The sequence below is a fragment of the Homarus americanus genome, unplaced genomic scaffold (genome assembly GCF_018991925.1).
Source record: "Homarus americanus isolate GMGI-L3 unplaced genomic scaffold, GMGI_Hamer_2.0 scaffold49667, whole genome shotgun sequence".
In the NCBI taxonomy this organism is placed as follows: Eukaryota; Metazoa; Arthropoda; class Malacostraca; order Decapoda; family Nephropidae; genus Homarus; species Homarus americanus.
In genome coordinates, this window is record NW_024738608.1 from 3,706,965 (window position 1) to 3,721,241 (window position 14,277).

The 14,277-nt window shown below is 48.3% G+C and overlaps 1 pseudogene; it reads right to left on the reverse strand.

Moving 5' to 3' along the window:
• The window catches only part of LOC121874137, a 56,802-nt pseudogene extending 54,466 nt beyond the window's left edge, over positions 1-2,336 (reverse strand).
• Between the last annotated feature and the right edge of the window lie 11,941 nt (positions 2,337-14,277).

The following is a 14,277-nucleotide window of genomic DNA, read 5'->3' on the forward strand; positions in this document are numbered from 1 at the left end:
GTGGTGACTGGTGAGACTTGTAGTGTCTGTAGTGGCGGTGACTGTAGTGTCTGTAGTGGTGGGGATTGGTAGTGACTGAAGTGTCTGGTAGTGGTGGTGATTGGTGGTGTCCGGGTAGAGTCTGGCAGTGGTGGTGACTGGTAGTGTCTGGTAGTGGTGGTGACTGGTAGTGTCTGGTAGTGGTGGTGATTGGTAGTGTCCGGTAGAGTCTGGTAGTGTAAGGTAGATATGTAGTAGGATGTGATATCAGTGTGACGGTTTGAGATAATATTACACGCAAAAAAAAATTACATTGATTAAATACGAAGATGATCAAGGTGGCGGGCTAACTTCTGCGAACTCTGCTAAGACATATAAAGTCTTTTAATAACCTCCCTCTCCCACTCCCCCCCCTCCCCCTCCCTTTTTGTCAAACTTCTCTTCCCGTGATGAATGTTTGGAAGTCACACACACACACACACAAAAAAATACATATATTAAACAAGGAAGAATTTTCAGGAAAATACAAAGCAAAAAAGCAAAAAAAAAATCACCGTTAAAATGGACGATAGAGGGAAAAATATGGAGAGAAAATTAAATAATGTGATGTTTACGTGAGGGAGAATTAAGTAAGTAAATATATATATATATATCAAAGTGGTGATTAAGGGAGATAATTTTAAATTTAGTATTAGGTAGTGGAAAATGTTACAAAAAATACAGTACAATAGGGCCAAATTATCATAGGTTTGTGCGTAGAGTTTTCCTCCAAACTAATGATATGAGGAGGAGGAGGAGGAGGAGGAGGAGGAGAAGGAGGAGGAGGAGGAGGAAGAGGAGGAGAGGAGGAGAGGAGGAGAGGAAGAAGAGAAGGAGAGGAGGGAGAGGGAGGAGGAGGAAGAGGAGGAGAGGAGAGGAGAGAGGAGGCAGTATTACCCACATGATGGAATTAAAACAACAGTCACACGTCACACGCCCCCATTCTGAGTTGTCCCAAATTGCCACCTCTGTGTACACACGAGCCTGGCCAGGGGAGAGTTGATGTTGGTGCCAGCCAATAGGGAGAGAGTTGATGTTGGTGCCAGCCAATAGGGAGAGAGTTGATGTTGGTGCCAGCCAATAGGGAGAGAGTTGATGTTGGTGCCAGCCAATAGGGAGAGAGTTGATGTTGGTGCCAGCCAATAGAGAGAGAGAGAGAGATACCAGTACCAGCCAATAGGGAGAGAGATGATACCAGTACCAGCCAATAGAGAGAGAGAGTTGATGTAGGTAACAGCCAATAGAAAGAGAGATGATACCAGTACCAGCCAGTAGGGAGAGAAATGACACTGGTACCACCAATAGGAGAGTAGGATAGTAGTACCAACCAATCAGAAGAAAGGCTGACACAATACAAGCCAATCCGAGACAAGCAAGCTGTTATCAAGGTAGGCAAAATCACGATGAAAGAGAGAGAGAGAGAGAGAGAGAGAGAGAGAGAGAGAGAGAGAGAGAGAACAGGATCCCCGTCACTTGAAAGGCGAGTCAAAGCTGGAAGTTCACGAGTGTCTCTTTGACGTCCGACCTCTCTCTCTCTCTCTCTCTCTCTCTCTCTCTCTCTCTGGACTGTGAAAGAGAGGAGAGGGAGCAAAAATACGGAAGATAAACCAGACAAAAGAAAACACACTTAAGGTTTATCCAGTAGCCAATAGGGGGGAAGTTTAATTAAAGCCGCGTCTGTGATTGGTCCTTTCAGTTTGTCGCTTCCTAACAACAGGGAGCTGAACGGCCAATCATTGCTGCCTTCTGGATATAACTTGACCAATCAACTTCCTAGATATCCTCCTCCCACCCTTTTGGTATGACAGACACCTCGACACACTCACACCTCGACACACTCACACCTCGACACACTCACACCCCGACACACTCACACCCTGACACACTCACACTCCGACACACTTACAGCCCCGACACACTCACACCCCGGTGCACTCACACCCCGACACACTCACACCCCGACACACTTACAGCTCCCTGACACACTCACACACCCTGGTACACTTACATCCCGGTACCCACACCCCGACACACCCCTACAGCCCCTGACACACTCACACCCCCTGACACACACACATACACACACGCCGACACACCACACCCCTGACACACACTCCACACCCCTGACACACTCACACCGACACACGCAGCAGCCCTGACACTCCACACCCTGGTACAATGACACCCTGCGTAATTCCACACCCCGAGACACACTCACACCCCGACACACTTACATCCCGGTACACTCACACCCCGACACATACACACACGCCGACACACTCACACCCCGACACACTCAAAAGAAGCTTCTGCACCATCCTCGACACCGGCTCCTGCTTCCACCCGAGATCCCTCGTCCGCGAATTACTGTACAACACCACAACCGCATCCAGCCCATACGAGCACGTACTGATCGCTATAAGAACAGCCCAGTCCCAACCATTGTAAAATTATCAGCAACTCGTAGTCAACTAGTGTGTTCACTCCCAGTCAATCTTACCTTTACACTGTCACTATGTTGAAATGCCCTGTAGTGTGACCTTCTCCCCACCTAGTTATTATATATCATATTTGTATCACTTATGTTACCTGTATAGTATTTGACACACAAGTGACCCGTTCCCCAATTATGTAACTGTATATTTTCTGCCTTTTGGCTGCCATGATCTTTCAATAAACCGTTAATTATTATTATTATTATTATTATTATTATTATTATTATTATTATTATTATTATTATTATTATTATTATTATTATTATTATTATTATTATTATTATATACCCCGACACACTCACGCAACACACGTAATACTCAAGAGGCCAATACTACGTTTTATAAGTACTGTATACTTACTGAGATTTGAATAATGGTGGTACCGATGGTTGTTACTGTGGTGATAGCGATGGTGGTTGTTGTGATGGTGGTTGTGGGAGGGATGGTAGTGATGGTGGTTGTTGAGGTTGGGAGTACCGACAGCTCGGAATGGTGGTAGGAAATGACTGACTGACTAAGGTTGTGTGTGTGTGTGTGTGTGTACAGTGACGTTGTATCCTGCCCTACTTCACCCCTTTCTCACCCCCTGCCCACAACAGCCCCTCCCCTCCTTCCCAAAGGCCCCTCCCCCCTCCCCCCTACACCTCTCACCTCTCTCCTCCTTCCCCAACAGCCACTCACCCCTCCCACTACACCCCTCACCCCTTCCCCCTCACCTCTCTCCTCCTTCCCCAACAGCCCCTCACCCCTTCCCCCACCTCTCCCCCTCCTTTCTCCAACAGCCCTCACCCCTCTCTGCATTCTCCTTCCCCAACAGCCCTCACACCCCTCCTCCTACACCCCTTCCTCCTCTTCCCCAACATCCCCTCACCCCCTCCCCTTACACCCTCCCTCCTTCCCAACATCCCCACCCTCCCCTCACCTCCGTCCCCAACATCCTCACCCCCCCACACCCACCTTCCCAACAGCCCTCACCCCCTACACCCCCACCCTTCACCTCCCTCCCAACAGCCCTCCCTCACGTTCCCCCAACACACACACAGCCATACACAAGAACACAACTCTACATGACACACCACAAGCAACTCATGTACGTGGTGTGTTGTGTTCTCTCCTCACAACAACCCATGTAGTGTGCTGTGTTCTCTCCTCACAACAACCCATGTAGTGTGGTGTGTTCTCTCCTCACAACAACCCATGTAGTGTGGTGTGTTCTCTCCTCACAACACACCACCAGAGAGAGTGTGTGGTCTTATCCCCCACACACACACCATGTTTCCGCTCTATATGCTAACCTACTCGGTGATAATTTTATGTCTACTTATATAAACATCAAGTGTATATAGTGTGCACTGAGTCACGTATTGGTGTTAAGTAAGAAAGTAAGAAAGACCGCTGTCCTGACTAATTCTTCCTCTAGTAAATCCTTCTGGTCCTTAACTAAAAACATCTGTAACAACTTCTGCACGCCTTCTTTTCCTCCCCTCTTCCGTCCTAATAACTCTATAGCCAACTTCCCTGACAAAGCCAACCCTTGGCACCTTATTCTCCTCTAATTCCACCTTAGACGATTCCCACTCTATCCCTCCACTCTACACCTCCTACTGAACGTATGCACTTTCCTATAATCTCCACTCGCAGGGTTGCCGGTGTGTTATCCAGGTTGGATGTGAGTAAGGCGCATGGACCGGACGGAATACCCTCGTGTTCTGAGGAGTGTGCTGAAGCCCTGCCCCTGTGCTTGCTCGCCTTTCGCCTTTGCCTCAAAAACCAAACATTTCCTTCTTATTGAAGCATGCCTTGGTTCAGCCCATCCCGAAGAAGGGTGACCATTCTAATCCTCTAACTATCGCCCCATTGCCCTAACTTCATCCCTCTCTAAGATTTTCGAAACTATCTTGAACTCCCATTTTCCGTCACCTTGAACGCCTTTTCTTTTGTCGGATCACCAGTATGGCTTTCACCAGGCGAGATCTACTGGTGATCTGCTCTCCTATTGCACCCATCTTTGGTCATCCTCTCTAGGGACTGTGGGGAAACTTTTGTCGTGGCCCTCGACATCTCCAAAGCATTTGACAGGGTATGGCACAAGTCTTTGCTATCTAAACTTCCCTTTTGGTTTCCTTTCCCCACTTTGTTCTCTCATCTCTAGCTTCCTGAGAACCGATCCATAGCAGTTGTTGTCGAGGGATCGATTTCTCGCTCTTTCTTACCAATAGTGGAGTCCCATAGGGTTCTGTTCTTTCACCAACTGTCTTCCTTCGTTTTATCAATTATTTACTTCACACTACAACTAATTCTATCCATTCTTACGCCAATGATTCTACTCTTCACTCTTCCTCACATTTTCCCCTTCTCCTAACTCTCAAACTAGATCTGTTTCTAGAGCTGATATCATAACTTCTATCAACGCGATCTGTGCAGCATCTCTGAATGGGGAGATACAAACTTGGTTAAGTTCAATAGTAATAAAACTCAATATTTACCCATTACACTTTGTAAATTAGACGATCTCCCAATTACATTTCAGGACGCTATCATCCCCCAAATTCTGAAATAAATATGTTAGGCCTCACCATTTCCAATATGTCCTGAAATCACACATCCTTAGTATAACTAAAGTTGCCTCCCGAAAGTTGGGAATGCTGTACAGATGCCGCAGCTACTTCACCCTGAGCAGTTGCTCCAAGTATATAAGGGATTCATTCGTTCTAACTTGGAGTACTGCTCTCATATCTGGGGTGGCTCTTCTTCTGTCCAACTATTAGATAGGTGGAATCAAAGGCATTTCGTCTTATTAACTCTCCTCCTTTAGTCGACGATCTTCTTCCTTTCTTCGCCGCAATGTTGCTTCACTCTCTCTCTTTACAGGTACTTTAACGGGCAATGTTCAGTGGATTTGGCATCCTGTGTACCGCCGGTAAGGCCGTGGTCGTAACACACGTCTTGCCCGCGGTGCCCACCGTTTTCCGTGGATGTCGGTCACACGAGAATAACCCGTTATAGTACTTTTTCTTCTCGCACAGCCAAGCTGTGGAATGCTCTGCCTTCTTCTGTGTTTCCATGCTCTTACAATCTGTCTCACTTTAAAACGCTGGTTTTCCGGCATCTTCGTGGTGTAGATTAATACAGTATAACCTTTTTTCTATATTTACAATTCCATTCTTTTTTTTTCGTCCCCAGGCCCTGCTTGGGTCGTTTGACCTGTGCCCGGGAGGGCTAATACCCGTAAAAAAAAAAAGTGTGTGTGTGTGTGTGTGTACAGTTATCACAGCACTATACAACACTAACACGAACCACTACAACACTGTATCTTAGTTACGACACCACAGCTAAGAGAGAAAGAGCCCACTGTCTTAATGTAATAACCTAACCTAACGCAACCTAACCTAACGTAACGTAACGTAACCTAACATAACCTAACCTAACCTAACCAATCATCCCCCAATATATCCACAGGTGTCTTCCCTGTCCACCTCACCAATCACTAATGACTTGAAAATCACCTCATAATTGGTTCCGGGTCAAAGTTAATGGAGTTTGACCGAGATAGATAGATAGATAGATAGATAGATAGATAGAGAGAGAGATATATATAGATAGATAGATAGATATAGATAGATAGATAGATAGATAGATAGATAGATAGATAGATAGATAGATAGATAGATAGATAGATAGATAGATAGATATATAGAGAGATAGATAAATATAGATATAGATAGATATAGATATAGACAGACACACATAGACAGACAGACAGATATATAGATGAATAAAGATTGACAGACAAAAATAGATTAAAATAATAAAAATAAAATGAGTAAAATGTAAGGCAATAAATAAAGTGTAGATGAGAGAGAGAGAGAGAGAGAAAAAAGAGAGAGAGAGAGAGAGTCTCAGTCTTAATAGACAGTTCAGAGGTGTTAAAGAGTCCTCCCAGCCCAATAGACAGTCCAGGGGTGTAACGAGTCCCTCCCAGCCCCAATAGACAGTCCAGGGTGTCAAGTGTCCCCCAGCCCAATAGACAGTCCAGGGGTGTTAAAGAGTCCCTCCCAGCCCTAATAGACAGTCCAGGGGTGTTAAAGAGTCCTCCCAGCCCTAATAGACAGTCCAGGGTGTTAAAGAGTCCTCCCAGCCCTAATAGACAGTCCAGGGGTGTTAAAGAGTCCCTCCCAGCCGAATTGACAGTCCAGAGGTGTTAAAGAGTCCCTCCCAGCCCTAAGAGATAGTCCAGAGTTGTGTAAAGAGTCCCTCCCAGCCCTAATAGACAGTCCAGGGGTGTTAAAGAGTCCCTCCCAGCCCTAATAGACAGTCCAGAGTGTTAAAGAGTCCCCCCAGCCCTAATAGACAGTCCAGGGTGTTAAAGAGTCCCTCCCAGCCCTAATAGACAGTCCAGGGTGTTAAAGAGTCCCTCCCAGCCCCAATAGATAGTCCAGAGTTGTTAAAGAGTCCCTCCCAGCCCTAATAGACAGTCCAGGGTGTTAAAGAGTCCTCCCCACAGTCCAGGGGTGTTAAAGAGTCCCTCCCAGCCCTAATAGACAGTCCAGGGGTAAGAAGAGTCCCTCCCAGCCCAATAGACAGTCCAGAGGTGCTAAAGAGTCCCTCCCAGCCCAATAGACAGTCCAGGGGTGTAAAGAGTCCCTCCCAGCCCTAATAGACAGTTCAGAGGTGTTAAAGAGTCCCTCCCAGCCCTAATAGACAGTCCAGGGGTGTTAAAGAGTCCTCCCAGCCCTAATAGACAGTCCAGAGGTGTAAAGAGTCCCTCCCAGCCTAATAGACAGTCCAGGGTGTTAAAGAGTCCCTCCCAGCCCCATAGACAGTTCAAGGTGTTAAAGAGTCCCTCCCAGCCCCAATAGACAGTCCCAGGGTGTTAAAGAGTCCCTCCCAGCCCAATAGACAGTCCAGGGGCGTTAAAGAGTCCCTCCCAGCCCTAATAGACAGTCCAGGGTGTTAAAGAGTCCCACCCAGCCCTAATAGACAGTCCAGGGGTGTAAAAGAGTCCCTCCCAGCCCCACAGACAGTCCAGGGGTAAGAAGAGTCCCTCCAGCCCAATAGACAGTCCAGGGTAAGCAAAGAGTCCCTCCCAGCCCAATAGACAGTTCAGAGGTGTTAAAGAGTCCCCCCAGCCCTAACACAGACAGTTCAGAGGTGTTGAGTCCTCCCAGCCCTAATAGACAGTCCAGGGGTTAAAGAGTCCCTCCCAGTCCTAAGAGGCAGTTCAGAGGTGTAAAGAGTCCCTCCCAGCCCTAATAGACAGTCCAGAAGTTAAAGAGTCCCTCCCAGCCTAATACACAGTCCAGGGGAAGAGTCCCTCCAGCCCAATAGACAGTCCACGGTAAAGAGTCCCTCCAGCCCCACAGACAGTCCAGGGGTGAAGAGTCCCCCCCAGCCCCAATAGATAGTCCAGAGGTGCTAAAGAGTCCCTCCCAGCCCCACAGACAGTCCAGAGGTGTTAAAGAGTCCCTCCCAGCCCCTAATAAACAGTCCAGGGGTGTTAAAGAGTCCCTCCAGCCCAAATAGACAGGTCTCAGAGAGGTGTTAAAGAGTCCCTCCCCAGCTCTAATAGACAGTCCAGGGGTGTAAAGAGTCCCTCCCAGCCCCAATAGACAGTTCAGAGGTGTTAAAGAGTCCCTCCCAGCCCTAATAGACAGTCCAGAGGTGTAAAGAGTCCTTCCGAGCCCTAATAGACAGTCCAGAGGTGTTAAAGAGTCCCTCCCAGGCCCATAGACAGTCCAGGAGGTGTTAAAGATCCCTCCCAGCCCCATAGACAGTCCACGGGTGTTAAAGAGTCCCTCCCAGCCCCAATAAACAGTCCAGGGTGTTAAAGAGTCCTCCCAGCCCTATAATAGAGTCCAGAGGTGTTAAAGAGTCCTCCCAGCCCTAACAGACAGTCCAGAGGTAAAGTGTCCCTCCCAGCCCTAATAGACAGTCCAGGGCTGTTAAAGAGTCCTCCCAGCCCAATAGACAGTCCAGGTGTTAAAGTGTCCTCCCAGCCCTAATAAACAGTCCACGGGTGTTAAAGAGTCCTCCCAGCCCAATAGACAGTCCAGGGGTGTTAAAGAGTCCCTCCCAGCCCAATAGACAGTCCAGGGTTTTGGAGTCCTCCCAGTCCCAATAGACAGTCCAGGTGTTAAAGAGTCCTCCCAGCCCTAATAGACAGTCCAGGGGTGTTAAAGAGTTCCTCCCAGCCTAATAGACAGTCCAGGGTGTTAAAGAGTCCCTCCCAGCCTAATAGACAGTCCAGGGGTGTTAAGAGTCCCTCCCAGCCCTAATAATCAGTCCAGGGTGTTAAAGAGTCCCTCCCAGTCCTAAGAGACAGTCCAGTGTAAGAAGAGTCCTCCAGCCTTAATAGACAGTCCAGAGGTGTTAAAGAGTCCCTCCCAGCCCTAATAGACAGTCCAGGGGTGTTAAAGAGTCCTCCCAGCCTAATAGACAGTCCAGGGTGCTAAAGTCCTCAGCCTAAGAGACAGTCCAGGGGTGTTAAAAGTCCTCAGCCTAATAGACAGTCCGGGGTGTTAAGAGTCCTCCCAGCCTAATAGACAGTCCAGGGTGTTAAAGAGTCCCTCCAGCCTAATAGACAGTCCAGGGTGGTTAAAAGTCCCTCAGCCTAATAGACAGTCAGGGGTGCTAAAAGTCCCTCAGCCCTAAGAGACAGTCCAGGGGTTAAAGTCCTCCCAGCCTAATAGGCAGTCCAGGGGAGTTAAGAGTCCTCCCAGCCCTAACAGACAGTCCAGAGGTGTTAAAGAGTCCTCCCAGCCCTAATAGACAGTCCAGGGGTGTTAAAGTCACTCCCAGTCTAATAGACAGTCCACGGGTGCTAAGGGGCCTCCCAGCCCTAAGAGACAGTCCAGTGGTGTTAAGAGTCCCTCCCAGCCCTAATAGGCAGTCAGAGGTGTTAAGAGTCCTCCCAGCCCTATAAAGCAGTCAAGGGGTGTTAAAAGTCCTCCCAGCCTAATAGACAGTCCAGGGTGTTAAAAGTCCTCAGCCCTAATAGACAGTCCAGAGGTGTTAAGAGTCCTCCAGCCCTAATAGACAGTCCAGGGAGTATAAGAGTCCTCAGCCCCAATATACAGTCAAGGGGTGTTAAAGTCCTCAGCCTAATAGACAGTCCAGGGTGTTAGAGTCCTCCAGCCTAATAGACAGTCCAGAGGTGTTAAGAGTCCTCCAGCCTAATAGACAGTCCAGGGGTGTTAAAGGTCCCTCCAGCCTAATAGACAGTCAGAGGTGTTAAGAGTCCTCCCAGCCTAATAGACAGTCCAGGGGTGTTAAGAGTCCTCCCAGCCCTAACAGACAGTCCAGGGGTGTTAAAGAGTCCTCCCAGCCTAATAGACAGTCAGAGGTGTTAAAGAGTCCCTCCCAGCCCTAATAGACAGTCCAGAGGTGCTAAAGAGTCCTCCCAGCCTAATAGACAGTCCAGGGGTGTTAAGAGTCCCTCCCAGCCTAATAGACAGTCCAGAGGTGTTAAGAGTCCCTCCAGCCCCTATACAGACAGTCAGAGGTGCTAAGAGTCCTCAGCCTAATAGACAGTCCAGGGGTGTTAAAGAGTCCCTCCCAGCCCTAATAGACAGTCCAGGGGTGTTAAGAATCTCTCGGTCCAGCTAGAGCGAGACCCTGATACCGGAGACACTGAGGATTAGCTCCCAATTAGATTCCAAGAGGAGGCCAGATCAGTCGTCTGGGCTACTCCAAGTGTTGGTCAGCGTCCTCCCTCTGGTGCTGCTCTTGTTGTTTTAGTTGTTGTTATTGTTTTCAGCGGTTTTCGTGTTTTAATTTGTTTGGCGGTTTTCGTGTTTTAATTTGTTTTGGCGGTTTTCGTGTTTTAATTTGTTTTTGGCGGTTTTCGTGTTTTAATTTGTTTTTATTGTTTTGTGTTTTTTATTTTGTGTTTTTATTTTGTTGTTTTGTATTTTATTGTTTTGGCGGTTTTTGTTTACGTTGTTTTTGCTGTTTTTTTGCAGTTATTGTTTATTTAGCGGATTTTCTTGGTGAGTTTGCTTTGTTTTGGTGTTTTTATTTGCCGTTATTGTTTATTTAGCGGATTTTCTTGGTGTTATTGTTCATTTTGCCGTTCTTGCTGTTTTTGTTGTTGTTTAGCTGTTTTTGTTGCTTTTTTTGTTCATTTTGTTGTTCTTGCTGGGTTTTTTGGTGTTTTTGCTGTAATTTCTCGTATTAATGTTTTTGTTAATTTTCCCTCTTTTTTGTGGGTGTTTTTGTTATTTATTGGTGTCTTTGATATGTCTGTTGCTGTCTGTTGCTGTCTCTGTTGCTGTCCCTGTTGTGTCTGTTCTGTCCTGTTGCTGTCTCTGTTGTGCTTTGCTGCCCTGTTGCTGTCTCTGTTGTGTCTGTTGCTGTCCCTGTTGCTGTCTCTGTTGTGTCTGTTGCTGTCCCTGTTGCTGTCTCTGTTGTGTCTGTTGCTGTCCCTATTTGCTGTCTCTGTTGTGCTTGCTGTCTGTTGCTGTCCCTGTTGTGTCTGTTGCTGTCTGTTGCTGTCTCTGTTGCTGTCCCTGTTGTGTCTGTTCTGTCCCCTGTTGCTGTCCCTATTTGTGTCTGTTGCTGTCCCTTTTGCTGTCTCTGTTGTGTCTGTTGCTGTCCCTGTTGCTGTCCCTGTTGTGTCTTTTGCTGTCCCTGTTGCTGTCCCTAGTTGTGTCTGTTGCTGTCCCTGTTGCTGTCCCTAATGTCTGTTGCTGTCTCTGTTGCTGTCCCTGTTGTGTCCCCCCCCTCTGTTGCTGTCCCTGTTGCTGTCCCCTATGTGTCTGTTGCTGTCCCTGTTGCTGTCCCTGTTGTGTCCTGTGCTGTCCCTGTTGCTGTCCCTGTTGTGTTGCTGTCCCTGTTGCTGTCCCTGTTGTGTCTGTTGTCCCTGTTGCTGTCCCTGTTGTGTCTGTTGCTGTCCCTGTTGCTGTCCCTGTTGTGTCTGTTGCTGTCCCTGTTGCTGTCCCTGTTGTGTCTGTTGCTGTCCCTGTTGCTGTCTCTGTTGCTGTCTCTGTTGCTGTCTCTATGTGTCTGTTACTGTCCCTGTTGCTGTCTCTGTTGCTGTCCCTGTTGTGTCTGTTGTGTCTGTTGCTGTCCCTGTTGTGTCTGTTGCTGTCCCTGTTGCTGTCTCTGTTGTGTCTGTTGCTGTCCCTGTTGCTGTCTCTGTTGCTGTCTCTGTTGCTGTCCCTGTTGTGTCTGTTGCTATCCCTGTTGCTGTCTTATTGTGTCTGTTGCTGTCCCTGTTGCTATCTCCCTATTGTCTGCTCGCTGTCCTGTTGCTGTCTCTATTGTGTCTGTTGCTGTCCCTGTTGCTGTCTCTGTTGTGTCTGTTGCTGTCCCATTGCTGTCTCTATGTTGTGTCTGTTGCTGTCCCTGTTGCTGTCTCTGTTGTGTCTGTTGCTGTCCCTGTTGCTGTCCCTGTTGTGTCTGTTGCTGTCTGCTGCTGCTCTCTGTTGCTGTCCCTGTTGTGTCTGTTGCTGTCCCTGTTGCTGTCCCTGTTGTGTCTGTTGCTGTCCCTGTTGTCTGTCTCTGTTGTGTCTGTTGCTGTCCCTGTTGCTGTCTCTGTTGCCCCCTGTTGCTGTCTCTGTTGTGTCTGTTGCTGTCCCTGTTGCTGTCTCTGTTGCTGTCCTGTTGTGTCTGTTGTGTCTGTTGCTGTCCCTGTTATGTCTGTTGCTGTCCCTGTTGCTGTCTCTGTTGTGTCTGTTGCTGTCCCTGTTGCTGTCTCTGTTGTGTCTGTTGCTGTCCCTGTTGCTGTCTCTGTTGTGTCTGTTACTGTCCCTGTTGCTGTCTCTATTGTGTCTGTTGCTGTCCCTATTGCTGTCTCTGTTGTGTCTGTTGCTGTCCCTGTTGCTGTCTCTGTTGTGTCTGTTGTCCCTATTGCTGTCCCTATTGTATCTGTTGCTGTCTGTTGCTGTCTCTGTTGCTGTCCCTGTTGTGTCTGCTGCTGTCCCTATTGCTGTCCCTATTTATGTCTGTTGCTGTCCCTGTTGCTGTCTCTGTTGTGTCTGTTGCTGTCCCTGTTGCTGTCTCTGTTGCTGTCTCTGTTGCTGTCTCTGTTGTGTCTGTTGCTGTCCCTGTTGCTGTCTCTGTTGCTGTCCTGTTGTGTCTGTTGTGTCTGTTGCTGTCCCTGTTGTGTCTGTTGCTGTCCTGTTGCTGTCTCTGTTGTGTCTGTTGCTGTCCTGCTGTCTCTCTGTTGCTGTCCCCTGTTGTGTCTGTTGTGTCTGTTGCTGTCCCAGTTGTGTCTGTTGCTGTCCCTGTTGCTGTCTCTGTTGTGTCTGTTGCTGTCCTGTTGCTGTCTCTGTTGCTGTCTCTGTTGCTGTCTCTGTTGTGTCTGTTGCTATCCCTGTTGCTGTCTCTGTTGCTGTCCCTGTTGTGTCTGTTGTGTCTGTTGCTGTCCTGTGTGTCTGTTGCTGTCCGTTGCTGTCTCTGTTGTGTCTGTTGCTGTCCCTGTTGCTGTCTCTGTTGCTGTCCCTGTTGTGTCTGTTGTGTCTGTTACTGTCCCTGTTGTGTCTGTTGCTGTCCCTGTTGCTGTCTCTGTTGTGTGTGTTGGTGTCTCTGTTGCGTCTGTTGCTGTCTCCTGTTGCGTCTGTTGTCAGGACTGTCACTCCCGTTATCATTGCTACTCCCATTAAATCCACAGCCGCTGAGAGAGAGAGAGAGAGAGAGAGAGAGAGAGAGAGAGAGAGTTAAAAACCACAATCCTCTTTTGGTTCGCCCAAGAACTGTTGTTGACTTTTCCTCTGCTTGGAAGATTAGGGCGCACCGTCTTCCCTAATCCCTCGCCTTCGTTTTGGGATTCGATTCTGGCCTCCTGATTAGGTTTTACTCAGTCCCTAATTCTCCCCCTTCCCTCTCTCACCCATTTTTTTTGGGGAGGAGAGATGATTTGTGTTGGGGAGGAGATGTTTGTGTTGGGGGAGGTAGGAAAGTGGAGGAGGAGATGTTTGTGTTGGGAGGTACTGGTAAGGGAGGAGATGTTTGTGTTGGGGGAGTGTACTGGTAAGGGGGGGAGGTACTTAAGGGAAGGGGGAGGGATGTTTGTGTTGGGGGAGGTACTGGTAAGGAGGGGGGGAGATGTTGGGGGGAGGTACTGGTAAGGAGGGGGGAGGAGATGTTTGTGTAGGAGAGGTACTGGTAAGGGAGGAGGAGGAGATGTTTGTGTTGGGGAGATGTTTGTGTTGGGGAGGAGATAATACAATACAAAATAACGCTTTAACAATACTAGCCGTAGAGTCTAGTGCTGGCAGATGAAAGTACCATTCTCACCATCTTCCTCAGCGAAAGGAGGAGGATAGTACTATTCTACTCGTAAATTGTCTTACTGTGGTGATTCGACTACCAGCAACCCAAGTAGAGAGTTGGGTGGGGGAGTGGGAGGGTGGGGGTGGGGAGGGTGAAGTGGGGAGGTGGGGAGGCAGGAGATTGGGGCAGGGAGGTGGGAGGCAGGGGAGGGTGGGGAGGCAGGGGAGGTGGGGGAGGCAGGGGAGGTGAAGTGGGGAGGTGAGGGTGGGGAGGGTGGGGGTGGGAGGTGGGGAGAGGCAGGGGAGGGTGGGGGGAGGCAGGAGGGTGAGGGAGGTGGGAAGGCAGGGAGGGTGGGAGGCAGGAGGGTGCGAGATTGAGGTTCTCTCCTGTGTACAACATACAATAGAAACTTTATTACATAAGACCATTAACAACAACTACAGTATATCGCTTTACACCAAAATTGCACAGGATTGAAAATAATATTACATCAAAATATATTCTACCCATTTAATTTAATTGTTTGCACAAATGAACTATATTTGCTGTT